The sequence below is a fragment of the Lonchura striata genome, chromosome 1 (genome assembly GCF_046129695.1).
Source record: "Lonchura striata isolate bLonStr1 chromosome 1, bLonStr1.mat, whole genome shotgun sequence".
NCBI lineage: Eukaryota > Metazoa > Chordata > Aves > Passeriformes > Estrildidae > Lonchura > Lonchura striata.
Genome location: NC_134603.1, coordinates 110915713 through 110930794, shown reverse-complemented (window position 1 = coordinate 110930794; position 15082 = coordinate 110915713). Strand labels below are relative to the sequence as shown.

The 15082-nt window shown below is 37.0% G+C and overlaps 1 protein-coding gene across 3 annotated transcripts in view; it reads left to right on the top strand.

Moving 5' to 3' along the window:
- BBS9 (Bardet-Biedl syndrome 9) overlaps positions 1–15082 on the top strand; it is a 278787-nt gene that overhangs the window by 243400 nt on the left and 20305 nt on the right. The gene's annotated exons all lie outside the window — the stretch shown is intronic.

Sequence of the window (15082 nt, the reverse complement as noted above, 5' to 3'; positions counted from 1 at the left end):
TTTCCTTGCCTTATGACCAGCAGGTGGGACGTAAGGAAATATAGGAGTCATTATACAGAACATCTGAGAGCTCCTTTGCAAAGGTGAGCCACCTGTTTACTACAGAAAATAATTTTTAATGGTTGTTTTTCAGCACCAGATCACCAATGAACACTTTTAAAAGGTCAGAATTACTGCCTATATTTCTCTGTCATGGGAAATCCATCAGGCAATAATTTAACCTATATGCCCCTACATACACATATGCAAGTTCCATATTGTATTACACATCTGTCATCTACTCTGTATTTCCCCAAACAGTATTTTTGACTCATAAACTGTGTTTTCTTTAAAACTGTAGCCTGTATAATTCTCTGTGGAGACAGAGGAAAGGAAAAGGATTGCAGTGAATTGTTTCCAGAGAGCTTGTGTATAGGGGGATGATTAGGAAAGTGAGAGTGGATTTATTTAAAATTGACAAATAAAGCATGTAAACCAAAACTGAATGAATGCCCTTGTGAAGGGTCTCTTTTTGGAATTAAGATGATGGTAGAGTGTGCCACCAGGGCACTAAAAATATACAAGCTGTAACAAATGCATTAAAAGTTATTTAATGCATTTGTCTTCAAAATTTTTTGCTTAATCACTTTAACTTCCCTGAATGAACCCAGATGCATGAGGCTAATCCAGCCAGTGGATCATTGCCTCACTTCTGTAGCACAAACATGAGGTTTCTTTGGGGCTTAGCTTCATCATACAAGCAGAATAGGAAGATTTTGTTGGAAAAAACCCACAACATTTTTCTCCTGAAGTGAAAGTGGCACGTGGAGAGAGCTACACTACTCCCACAGCTGGTGTGTCACATTTGCCACTCTTAAATATACCTGGTATTCCATAGCACTGTGTAGACTGACTGCCTCAGGCTTCTCCAGTCTCAGCATCATTCTCACTGTGCATTGTGAGACTACTGTGAGAAAGTTTAGTCTCTTACTAAATGCAGTGTTGTTCATGAGAAGCCATCCTAGGAAACTTTCCAGGAAACATAAAATGAAAAGTGGTGTCATTTTTTTCAAATACCACTGTATCAATAATCAGTGCTGTAAGAGAATAGGGCTACTCTAATGTGAGTATACACCTTTAAAGGATGGTTTACAGATTTAATTTAATAACTTTTTACTGTGCTATCCCATTTTTAGTTAGAGGAAAAAATAATTCTGATTTATTTATGATTTACTGCTATATTTATGATTTACTGCTACAAAAATATTTATGATTTACTGCTATATGTTTGGAATGAGAACCATAAGGTTGGAGATGAGAGATAAAAATGATAGTTGGTGTTTTTTGAGTTTGGTGTGTCAGGTCAAATATATAATAACAATTTACTTATATAATTTTGTCTTAATAATGTTTTTTTTTCATTATAATTTTTTTATTCCTAATTTAGGATAGTCAAAATTCTATGAAAGCATAAATTCCTTAGTAGAGTTTTTGGGAGATGAACATTTTGGAATATAGGAAATCAGGAAATAAACAAAAGATATATTAAGATGCTGTATATTTGTGGGTTTGAGTTTTTTTGTTGTTTTGTGTTAACTTCATACTTATTCTGCTGGTTTTTAAACATCGGTTCTAAGGTCTCTTGCAAGGTTCATATTCAAGTCTATTTATCAAACTGGGTTTTAGTTACAAACTTTACTTGAATAATATGGAGGAAAGTGACATCAGCCTGATAGCTGGCTTGCTTCAGAATTTGCAGCTTACTCTTGTCTTTGTGCATGTAATGGAAAACCTGTAGCAGACTACAGAACTATGTAATTTTGCAGTGCCCAGACAACATGATCTTATCAGAATGTGATTATCCATACTGTCGAGATTGCAGATATCAACAGTAGATGTATTTTCCCATGAAAGACTGGAAGGGGCACAGTATTCACAAAAGTATCTTTGGTATTTTCAAGATGGCTCGAGTTCATTTCAAACAAATCAATTAAGTTCACACTCTATTTAATAATATTGATATTTTCTTTTGTTGATGTTTATGGACAGTAATAATTTTTAAGAAAATAAATTCTGTGTCCCAAACAAGCATCAGAAAAACGTATTTTAAAAAGCCCTGTCTGCCCGAATATTGGTTAAATACTGGATACATTTAGTTGCTTTCAGTTTTTCTCCTGCTGTTTCTACAATGAGGAGACTCATGAGGAAACTGTTGTAAACTTTATTCTTGAAGAGGTTTTGGTCATTTTAAGATTTTATTGAAACATCTGAATCTGCAGGAATTTTTTTCTGTAGTATTCATGTAGTTGTTATAAAAATTAATCCATTTGAAAAGAATTCTTTCCTAGTTCTGCAGCAGCCTTTGCTACATAGGGGAAAAATTTCAGTGTCCTCTCCTTCAACCCACAATAGCTTAATTTTTTAGTATTCACTATATGCATTATGTTTCCATTTAATATTTCTCCCTTGTCCTTTATGTCCCTCTCCATTTTCTGTGCATAATGTTCATTCTTGTCTAAGTACAGGAAGAACCAATTATTGTTATAGTATTTCAGTTAGGTGACATTGTATATCAAGGTATATTAGGCATTTAGGAAATACCACAGATAGATGGCTGATGACTTGCCTGCTCTGACATTTTATTCTTCCAGGTTATACACAGCCAGGACATGTTTGCTTGTGCCTGTGATCTTTGGGAAGCTTGTGTCTTTAGCCCAGTTATGACTAATGATGTTCACAGATATTGCAGAGTGATGTTTAATGCAGAATTTTAAGATAGCTGTGTCTGTGCGCTCTCTTCAAATAATAAAATATCAGTAAACTTCTATAAGGACTTAGCAACAGGGATACCTATGGAGTAACTGGACTAGAGCTTATTCAAACTCTTTTGACTTGCAAATTACATCACTGTTTCCAAAAGAGCTGCAAGACTGTAATAAAAATTTGTATTTTCAAGGCCTTTAGTTGTCTGTTTATTACAAATTAAAGCTGCCTATTTTTGAATTTTATTGTCTTTCCTAAATGACGATTATTACAATTCTCATAAAAATTTTTATCTGTAAACCTCAGATTTTTGTCTGTTTTACCCTTTATGTCCTTTCTGTCATTGCCTTGAATTACAATCTTGTCTTAATCACGGTTTCCTTTCCCTCATCTGTCCTGTTTAAAACTTATACAGATTTCTTTTTTTAAAATAAGTTTTTCCTCTGTCTCTCTGATGATCTCTATCATTCTGTCTCTTACCACATCATATTCAGTCCCTCTACAGTCTAATTTATAAACCAAGATATTATCCTGCAATAAAGTGTGCCTTATTCACAAGATGTTTTAATCTTATTATATTTTTATAAGTATATGTTCTCTGAAGTCTATACAGATAACCTTTTTTTTACTTCTAAATATAGGACAACGGTAACATAGAATATTTCATCCAGGGTACAAGTAATCTAGCAACAAAAATGCCTGTGTTACGAGGTTTGAGTTCAAATGTTCAAGGGCAGAATTGGCTGTAATGGTATATCTGTGAAAAAAATAAGCCTGTGGTGAAGTTGGAACCACAGTGCCAAAGCACAACATATAATTGGGCCTAATTTTTTCCATATGTATCAACAAAAACAGTCTTTGCTTCCATGAGAGATGAAAGCTTCCCTTTCTGTCATATTTTTATTTTGTATATAATTCCTAACTCTTTATAATTTCATAGGCTTTTAAAAAAAACATGCCTAGATTTAGGGAAAGATGAGCTGTCACCCTGGATTTGAGTTTATATTTCTAATAGAAAAGCCTTTTTTGGTGGGGAAGGAAAAACACGGCTATTTCCCCTCCCCTGCCAAAAGGGCTACTATGTTAAAATCCTTGTACAGTGCCTGTGAGCTATCCAAGTTGGCGTGGAACAATCCATTTGTGAATTGATTTAAATACCTCATTTAAAATAAATAATCTAGTGGAATTAGTGTCATAAATCTTCATAGAATAAGCTTACTATTTATATAAGATCGAAGAAGTGTTAAATACATTTCTGTTCTGTCAACAATGTATGGCGGTGTTTCTCCCTCTGTTCAGTTTTATGCCAAGTCCCAAATAAAGGATGCATATTTTTTTATGCATTTGTTCTGTTGTTTAATGTGGTATCTTTCCAAATAATCTTTCTTCCTGCTGTCTATAAGTTCAACAAACACATATGAATTCTATAGAAGACTTATAGTCTTAAGTTACATTTCACCTATATTATAGTGTATTATTTTACATCCAATAAATTCACTGTTATCAGGATTGTTGAGATATTCTCTGCACTGTATTTTACCTCCTCTTGGAAGTTACACACCCAGGCATGCAGATGTTGTGCTTTCTGCTTCAGTGTAGGGCCAATCAAAACTGCTGAGCACAGTATCCCAAAAACCTTCTTGCAGGTGACATTGATGCAATGGCTGCTAGATCCAAGTACTTTGCTACACGTATGAGCAATCTCTTGCCACACCAGTCTACTTTCCCTGTTTGTGTAGTGGCAGCCACTGAGACTCCCAAGTGTTTGACTCTGTTCAGAACATGGTTAGGGCTCTGCATGCTGCTTAAACAGCCTTTTTGTGTGTCTTCGAAGGAGGAAAAAAAGAAGTTAGACTACATGGAAATGTCTCACAGGATGCCAGCGGTACCTTACTGGTTTACTAATTCACCTCACTTCAACTCTGGTTACACCTAAAATTTGTTTTGTAATTTATCCCTTCCTTAACTGATTCCATGGAAGTGAAGGTAATATTTTTCTCTCTGCCTTTACATATATGCAGAGTTTAAAACATTTTGCTCTAGACATGGTTGTTTTACTAGGAGCAGAGCTGAAAGTTGCTCTGGCAGCGGAAGGAGACACCACTGAAGTGAGCTTTGAGTTCCCCATATTGCTGGCTGTGCAGAACTCACTTGGATGTGGATGTGAGCTAAAGGTGTCTTCAGAGTTACTTCTCATGGGCTGTTATGTGTCCTATAAAGATAATGTATGTAGTGCAGCATGCCTTTCCCAAATTACTTTATGCATTCATTTTCTGCTAGGGAAAAAAAAGAAAAAGCAGGCACTGAAGAAAGAGGAAGAAGCAGTTTTCCTGTTTGGATGAAGCTAGATAGCATCTAGTTAAAATCAAGGCATATCTTGGTTACAATACCTGATTTCCATGGATCCCCACTGATTTTTATAGAAGTTGCCTTACACATCTTTGCTACTGGTTTAAGGGACTCCAGAAAAAGCAGCCAAGTAAGAAGAATGAAGCAAAGAAAATTTTCCTGCCTTGTTCTCATTTCAGGTCAGCCAGAAAAATATTCTCTTGGACCATAGGTGACCTCAAATGCCAGGGCCCTCCTGTAGCAGCAGAAATCCTTTTGGATTTCTTCCAAAGGATTTCTTTGAGTCTTAATGCAGGTCAGCCCCTTAGAAACAGGAGCTGCTACTTATGGTGTTTGCAGCCTCCAGGTGCAAGCCTTTTTTCTTCAGTAGTCTGTTCCATTCACTTGATTCACTTGATTGTTTTCAAGTCTTGGACTGGTTCTGCTTCCCTTTGTTGCATCTATTCTCCACATATACCATGCAGAGCCCTGAAATCCCCAGGCAATGATGCCGCATCTTCAAGTACAGGGCTGTCAGAAGTGAGAAGTCTGGCCTGTATGCCCACTTCAGACTTGGATCAAACCCACCACAAGCTGCTTATAGCACTTCTAAACACCCCCTGTTAGTCCAGGACCCATTGTGACAACCAATAGCCATATTCCTTCCACTCATTTATGTTAAATGAACTGGGCTGCAAAATAGGTTCATCTCTTCTCTTGTTTCCTCTATTGGTTTTATTTGCTTACATTAATTACTGTCTCCTGCCTGAATCACCCATTTTCATCCTCTCATTTCATTGCTTTCAAGCTGTCCTCTCAGACTTTCAGCTGTACTTGTGCTTTTCCTGCAGCAGTTCCTCTCTAGCTGTTCCTAACTTGTCTTCCGATCTTGGCAGTGTGTTTTTATTCCAGTCTCTGAGTCTCCTCTTCATAAACTCCAGCATTTTGGACTCCTTTTACCTTCTCAAACAGGATTTCTTTAGCCAAAATTTTAGGAATGTAATTCTGGCCCTACTCAATTCAACTGGCTGAGGATTTTGCCATCTGTCTGTGTTGTTTTTTTCCCATGTGTTTGGGTACTATTTGCATACATAATTGTTACATATTGATCTGTCTCATAAAAAATAATAATAAAAAAAAAAGTCTGAACTTCATCCAGTGTCTGTATAGTCAGATGATTGATATATGACCAGTATAAACTAACAAAAAGAACATTCTCCAATGCGCATATTGCTTTGATTACTGAGTTTTTTAGAACGTCCAAATGCTGTACAGAATGAATAACAAACATCAGATGTTTGAAAAGTTAACTCAATCGAAGTCAAGGACATAATGCTTAGTAGCAACTTGCTACAAAGGGTTCATATTTTTCTATTAATGGAAAATGACACAAAGATGCCCTTAGGCCAGCTCACTATTTATATTAGTAAGTGACCAAAACTGTGTGTCAAGGCACTCACACACATACTAATCACTTGCATTTGTAACTGCTTCCTCTGTCATCCTGGCAAAATATCAGCATTAGGAAATTGTGACTAATGGTAAGAAAAAAGAACATTGAAACACTTATCTTAATAGGCACTTTATCGGAGTAGTCTTTATAGGTGTCAAAGAAAAAATAAAATACAGTTTGATTAACCCAAATAAGATAGAGTGTGAATGAAGCAGGCAATTCCTTTGAAATATAAGTGAAAGTGACCAAAACAGCTCCTACAGTTTGCTTTTATTACTTATTATTTTTATTGTATTTGTTAGGAATATGAATAGTGTATGTACTCCTTCCTTTAACACAGAATCAGTTTTGTGCATGTGTAAGCATGAAAGAAAGGCAAGTCTATAGTGTTCATCTGTTTTGATTTTTGGATATTTTTACTCCTTTTAAAATCTAATATTTCTGGATAAAATTTACATCCTTTGTTCCCTTGTTTAAAAATATGGGGGGTGTTTTTGTTTTGAATAATTAGTTGTGGCGTCTGATTGTATAAGAATTGCTCTATTGTTTGGACAGTATGACAGCCTCTTGTGTTTTAAGGATTTTTTTCAGGCAAATGGCTTTTGAGAATGGCAGCATTTCAAGATTATGAAACTGCTGCTGATGGTAATGGTTCTGTGATAATTAAACTGTCCACAGTCTCTTTTTTTTTTTTTTTTTTTTTTTTTTTTTTTTTTTTTTTTTGTGAAACTGAGACAAGGGTTGTTGTGATTTCATCAAAGGCTTTGTTTGAGCTCTGGCAGCTGGCAAGGCAGAGCCCTCTGCTAGCAGACTGAGTACCATCCTGAAGAGTTTTCACTATACATTTCCTTCATCAGCTGCATATTCATCACATTTCATCTTTGCCCATCTTGTAAGGAGACTAGTAAACTTCTTGGTGTTCTCTGTTGACAGAATGGCCAATTTGTCCTCTCAGTAATAATGTATTAAAATTGCTTTGGGGGGCTTCTTAAGCTTACAGTAAGTTGGAGTTTTGTTCTTTGCATGACAGTTATGTAAGAAAGCACAGTAACCTAAACTGCCCTTAAACTAAAAATAAATTAAAACCCACACTGCATCCTTGTGTTAAAAATAAAAAAGGCTTTCTTATAATGCTTTAAAGAAATGTGCATCCTATTCTCTGAAGAGGTCTGCAATAGCCTGTGTGTCTATCTTTACACAATTGTGTCATTATCCTTAATGCTTTAGGACTGGTAAGAATTTACAGTTAAGGGTGAACACAGGTTCTTTTAGCTGGAGCAATGCTGAGAGATTTTCACAACTGCTTTTCTGTGGGTGATTGTGCCATGTAGGCAAGAGATTATCTACTGTTTTCTGGAAAAACATTCCTGTAAATCGAGTTTCTAGGGATTCAAGGGAGAAGAACTATATAGCCTGACATACAAATGTTGTTCAGATCAGTGGTGGCATATTGTTGTTGAGGCAGTACATTTATTTACTGCTCAGTTGGTGCCCTCGCATTAAATGCATTTGACTTCTGGGCATTGAGAACTTCATGGGATCAAGTCATACTGAGGATATTGCTCAGCTCTTATTCTGTCCCTTTTTATAGGGTTTTTCATTCAGCACTGTCTATTAACATAGTCTAATTAGATCTAAATGTAAGGTGGAGAGCCAACAAATAGAAGATGAAATTCAGTTTAAAACTTACTTATAGTGTGATGCTTGTCATGCATTTTTAATGAAGGGAACCATTATAGACTGACAGCCTCTTGTTACAATAAAGACATCATTTGGTAGCTGTATGGTCTCTATTGACTTGTGTCTGTTATTCTTGGGATGAGATTCTGTTGTGGTGTGTACAACACAACTGCTTCCCATTTTTGAGCTGGGAAAGAGGTGGATCTTCTTCACAGCAGAGAAAACAAATTGAGTCTTCTGAGAACTAGCTCCAAGGGGAAGGCTGGATATTCAGATCTGTGTTAGGGAAAGACATGATTGTAATAGTAAAACTGGGTAAATTCCACTTTTAGTGAAGAAGTTAAGAGGACAATATTTTACTATGAGAAGTATTTTGCAGAAATTGAGTGAAAGATATAACAGTAAAGGAAGATGAAGGGGATTTATCCAAAGAAAATAGGGTGATTCGGACTTTGGGTAACTAGGGAACATAAGAGTCAGCAAACACTCAGCAGAGCTTAATTGGTGAATTGTAAGAAATTAAAAGCTAAGAGGTTAAGAAAGAAAGAAGGAAGTTGACAAATATTGGCAAACAATGAGTGGACAAAAGGTCTTTAAGACTATTTGAGATAAAAGCCTGAAATGTTTGCAAGTACAACACTAAACAGGCAGTACGTATTTCTGGTTGATTCTGTCAACAATCTAGCTTGTGGCCCTTTCCTGTAGTGTAGAGCTACATGAGGTCACTAAGCTGGTCCAGGATCACTCCTTGCTGGAGAGAAGAAATTGTTCCCCTTATTTTTTCCTGCTCCTGCTTTACCCATGTGCTAGCACTTTGTTCACTAAACCATCAGAAAATAAATGTTTGTGTGATTTTTATCTCTAGCTTTCCTTGCTGTTAGGTGATAATTCAGTTGTGAAGTCTGGTGGGTCTTAGCACCAGCACAAGGAAGAAATGGAAACAAGCAGCTGGAGTAAGAGAAAGGAGATAGGCACTCCATTTTGTATTAATGGCTCCTTAGAGCAGCCATCTGCCTGCCTCTACACTGTGGCTGCAGTTTTACAGGGATCTGAATCACTTGAGTTCAAGTTCCCGTTAAAAGGAGCAGGAGCTATGCTTGCCTCTCAGCCATGTGTTTTCCCTGCCTTATGGTGACACCACCAGTGCATGGCGGGATGGTCAGCTGAGCTGAGACAATTAGCAACCTGACAGAAGAAAAGATCTATTTTCAGTAGTGTCATCTGCTGCCTGATTTGGCTGTGTGAGCCCTGTTTGCAGGGACTCAAAGGAGGGAGGAGGAGGAGGAAGGGTGGACCTTCGTTCTGGGCTGCAGCCCATACTTAGATGAGTTTCTGCCAAGCGTGAAGCCAGCCCATAGGCTTTTCTAGTCCCTGCTGCATTAGGTTCTGGTTCTGTAATGTGGATATAGTCTTACTTGCCCAGAGGGAAGAGAGTTGTAAATAAAGAGGCAGTTCACGGAGATATGGTAAAACTTAGCATAAAGCGTTAAGTTCTTCAAGCTTTTTGGATAGAAAGCATTGTATAAATACTGTTTATATTAAACTGCAAAAATAACTGTTCAAAATTTCTGGAATAGCTGCGGGAAATAATTTTAGGTCTGTGTAAGGAATGCATGTTATTTTAAAAGAGGGAAAAACACTGAAAGAGAAAAGTTACCTCAGAGCAAAGGACAGCTAGGATAATGCAGTAATGTGGGCTTTTCAGGTATGCCAAATAACAAGATCTGAGTTCTTAGGAAAGAAGGGGATATTACTGAATGAAGGATTCCACTTAAAAAATGTGTGACTTTAAAGGGAATTGAAACAGTGGGTCTTTAAAGACTTTTTGAACTGTATTCTGGGTCAGAAAACAAGGAGATATAGACAAGACTTGAAGTACCATATATGAAAGGAATTGAGGAATTGAGGAGTAACTGCACTCTCTTGCTTTCTCTCTAGAAGCTCAACAATGTTAATAACTGTTTACAGATGGTTATTAATATTGTAGAGCTTCCAGAGAGTAGGCAACAGAGAAGCAACTATTGCAGTTTTCAGAAAAATGATAGCTAAGTATTGGAAAGAAAATATTGAGTGAATATATGAGGACTAAAAGTGATAGGCAACACAGGTAAAAAAAATATGTGCCAGGTTCTGATAGGATGATATTGACATGGAAGTTGTGGCATGTTTTTGGTGTGTGTACTCTAGTGCAGTCACCAGATCTGACTTCTGTGGTTGCATGTGAGCAGAATACTCTGTAGTTTGATCAGTCTTTAGCCTGGTGGGTGTTTATTTGCTTGTTAAATTCACTGCTGTATAATGCAAATTCTGTGCATTTTATTATCTTGCTTGGTGCTGATATTCTTACGCTTTTTTTCAAGAAAATGTGTATGTTCTATGTGGTTTTACTCAAACTGAGCACATATTTTTATATGCAGATGGCAATTACAGTGAATATATATAGGGTAGAGATTGGGACTTCCTTCCTTTTGACCACAGCCTCCTCTGTTCCTGTGTAGTTACCTCATAACATAAAAGTAGTCACAAGCAGTCAGTCATGCATACTCAAAGTTAAAAATGGTTTCTCACAGTAGTGTTATACAACCTGTAACTAGATGCCAAACCCCCAAAGTGCACTGAATCAATAAAAATTCCTCTTGGTCTGCACTGAATAAAGTGATACTGAAGTGGAGTAGCCATATCGTTTTATGTACCCACATCCCTCGATACTTTCTTGCAGGTGACAGAGTTTCAGCATTCCTTCCCATATTTCCAGCCTGCAAAGGAAATAAATGGTGACAGACAAATCTCAAAAGAATTAAAAGCTCAATTGCTGCAGTTTTCTATTTAGAATATTTATTAATATTGTTTTGACCCAGAAAGTAAGATGAGAATTTCAAGAGAACAAGCATTCTCATGAGTTTTCTGGGATTTAATTACCTTCTGTTTGAGTACAAGTTTTACATGTCGTGACATGACTTTAATAATGCTCTGTGTTTATGCTTTTTAGAAATGCATTTCTTATATAGTCTTCAGCTATGTGCCATGTAAATAGCTGGCCTCGGTCTGCATATTAAAAGAGCATGATTATAATATTTGAACTTTGATTATAATATTTTGAACTTTTTTTTTTAGGAAAGGAAACTAGGACTAGGACCTCTTAAGTGTCCTAGTTTGGGCATATGAAAAAGTGTGTTATTCCAAATGCAGTCATGGAGGCTGAGGAGAAAGCCCCATCTCTCCAATCTATTTTCTTCTCTGAAAACTATTGTTTCTCCTGTCTGTAGACTCAAGATGACAATGGTAGTTATGGCTTGCGTTTTCATTTCATAATGGTATTGTTACTCAGAACAGTTAGAGACTGGAGCTAACTTTCCCGAAAACAACTGATTACAAAACTGTAAACTCACTGAAGATCCAAGACCTGGATATTGTGTATCTAATAAAGTTGCCTGCATATTGGATCACAGGTAAAAGCTGGCTATCTTCTTCAACAGTGATGAGGTTGGAAATATTGAGTGCACCTTTTTGAGCAGAGGTAAAGTTGAGGCTGAAAATGAATGAGGTAATCGTTTGCTTTGTCTTGTGTTGCTCTAAAGTGGTTGTTTAAATTGAAAGTGAAGTTAGGAATTGTAAAGGTCTTAAAAATGAAAACAAAATTAAAAACCAGGTTAGCTGATACGCCAAAAGCTTTTACTTTGAGGGAAGATTTATGTAGGTTTTTAGTTTATTCAAACTGCTTCACCTATCCTTAGAAACACTAATAGTACTTTGGATTTCTGTAGCACTTTTCATCTGAGAAACTCAAAGCACTTTGCAGGCATTAATTTAATTAAGTTTCACAGCACTCCTGTGAGCTAAGTAATGTTTAAATAAGATCACTTCACCCAGTACTGAAACGAAGCCACCCCTGGGGTGGAATGTGGTTAGTATTCAATAGTACATAGCAACACTCCACAACAGTTCAGGAGAGAGTGTGGAGAAAATACTGAATCCCACTGAGGCTGCAGAGTGCATCTTGTTAGACAGCATAGCTCTTTGCCTGTTACTTTTCCTTCCTAGTTGTAGGCTACATTCCACCATCTTTTTGACAACTTTGAGGGTCTGGGAGCTTGCTTCTAGGTCCCCCCCAAAATGATCTTTGCCTAATGATCTCTGTCTAACTTAGCTCAAAGGGCTGTGAGGCTCTATTCAATAGGGTGTCCCCTGTAATAAGCATGATCCCTCTTACTTTCATGCCTTGTTACTACGATACTGATTTAAAAAGAGGAGGATATCATATAACAGGATTTATAACTGTCACCAGTTGTAAAAGGGCAGCACATTTTTCATCCGCCTCTTTCTTGTAACTGATTTTACATTTATATTCAAAACTGAGCAAATGCATTGAATCAACAAAGTCTAAGACCCAAATCAATCCATTTTTCCAAGGAATCTTAACTTTCAATGTGCTCTGTATGACATCCAAGCTAGAAAATATAGCTGAGGTGGGGAAAGGGTGAAGGGACTCCTGCCAGTTGTGCTTAGCTCTTAGTTCATGCTTCGGTAACCCAGATTGGGACATTGATAGGCCAACAACACATTGGTTATTAAAAGCAGATGGACATTATTTTTCCTATTGTCTGCAATGATGACATTATTTTGAGATAAAAGGAAATTTATGCAATAACTCTTACTTTCTATTTGTTTTCCATCACATTTTGCACTATATATTTTTGTTTTACTAACCCACTGAGGTGCTGAGTGTACCCACTAGAAAAAAAAATACTCTTTTGTTTTTAACCTCCTTTGTATGTATTTGTCCTTTACAATTGTCTTTCCTTTTCTAGCATGATGACACTGAAAATCTCCTGTCTTGTAAGGAGTATAGGGGAATATAATGAGAAATTCTGTTCTGTCATACAAAGGGGCAGGTGGTTTCCATTATAAGCTCAGCTGGAGCTTCCTTCCATGCCAGCAGCTTCCCACAACTGAACTGCAGTGCTCATCTCTGCCCTTTTTGGTGGGAAATGTGGAGAGGAAGTGAAGTACAGCTCTGACAGATAAGTGATTACTCAAATGGCTTCTGTCACAGTTTGGGGATTAGGTTTAGTTTGGAATCCATTTATTTTGTGAGTGCTGTTTGTACTTGTGACAGTCATGAATGAGGACATTCTTCTGCAGGAATTTGGCATCCAAGGAACAGGATTGGAATCACAATGTCTGGAAGGGTGCAAGAAGGCACTCTAGCCAGTTTGGTATCTCCTGTCTCTCACCTGCTCAGAATAACAGGCCCTTTTACAAACAGAAGTGTTGTCTGTACCTGTGCTATCTCCTCTTGGGCCTGCTGTGGGAGGAAAGAGTACGTGACGGGAAATCTTCTTGGAACAGAGTCTGACTGGGAAAAAAACATAGTTTACCCAGCTATAACCACTTAGGCAAAAAGGGACAAATTCCTACTTGAGTTAGGAAATTGGTGTTCAGAGCTGATAGACTTATCAAGGCACAGGATCTATTAGAAAATGGAGAGGGGAGATGCTGCTCCATGAGGACAGGAAAGACAAAAGAAGAGGGGAGGAGACTGATTCAAAGGACAAAATTTAAGCTAGAGCCAATGTGCTTCATGATAACATTTTCTAGAATAGAAGAGAGGTGAATGATATGATAGAGACGTAGTAGAAAAGCTTGAATGGTGTGCAGTAGGTCAGGACATGTTCAATCAGATCAGTTTGCTTTCAGAGCCCTGTCCAGCCTGACCTTGAATGTTTCCAGTTATGGGGCATCTACAACTTCTAAATTCTCAAAATACTAAAATTAAGGCAGAAGGCTGCAAAAATAAAGGGGATGCCTTTCTATATAGCATGTAAATTGCAGTACACCTTCCTGCAGGGTTTTGTTGAAACCTAAAATGCAAATGGATTGGATGAATTTATAAAAGCAACATCAATTGAGAGCTAACAAAATTCCTGTGTTTTTATTTAAGTAATGTTTGAAAGAATCTTTATTTTTTTCTTAAAGTTAAATAAAGGTTTGGTTTTAGGCAAAAACAGAAGGCACAGAAGAAAATGGAAAGCAGGAGTTACCCAGTTTATTCTGAAAAATCAGATCACACTTAGCTTTAAACTTGTGAGTACTGATACAGAAATAAATGGAAATATGTGTGTGCTAAAATGCAAGCATAGATTAAGTTTTTCCCTGGTTTAGGGCCATGGCACGTGGCACCATGTGAACATTGCGATTGCAAGTCCACAGATTTTTAAATTTTCTTTTTCCCTGTAATTCAGTGTGAAAATAAGTGTAGTCATTGCCAGGGAAGTTTTGAGGTTTTTTCCCTCTATTAGTTAATTAAGAGTTGGAATCAGTAGATAGGGAACAAGAGGTGCAGCTGTTTTGGGGCATATGAAAATACGGGGGTGGTCAACAAAAGCACTTCTTTCTCTTCCCATTTACTGGGAGGACTTATTTCCTACTGCCTTACTACCAGGACTTAGTGTTATCAGTCCAGCCTACAGAAGTGATAAAATATGCTTGCTCTGTACTTTCTGGAGATAGATTATAAGTGTCAAATGGATTCCTTTCAGGTTCTCATCATCATGCTAAGCTAAGGAGCATAATCATAATCATGTTACAATGAGATTGGGGTAACTCTGAACTCATTTGGGAATTAAAGTTCTAAACAGGGTTTTAAAATGCTGTTATTCCAATTTGTTTAATTGACAAGTTGCATTTTTAAGCAAACATGCTACCTTGAGCAACTTTAAGCAGGCTTTTGGGCTATAGAGTTTACTTTAATCCTGAAACTTGATTTTGTAGGAAGAACTAATCCCCAAGTTAATTAAAAGTGGTTAAACGAAAATTATTAGATATGAGATAGCCATAAAGTGTTACAATGGGTTTGTTTATTTACAAAATGCTTATGAT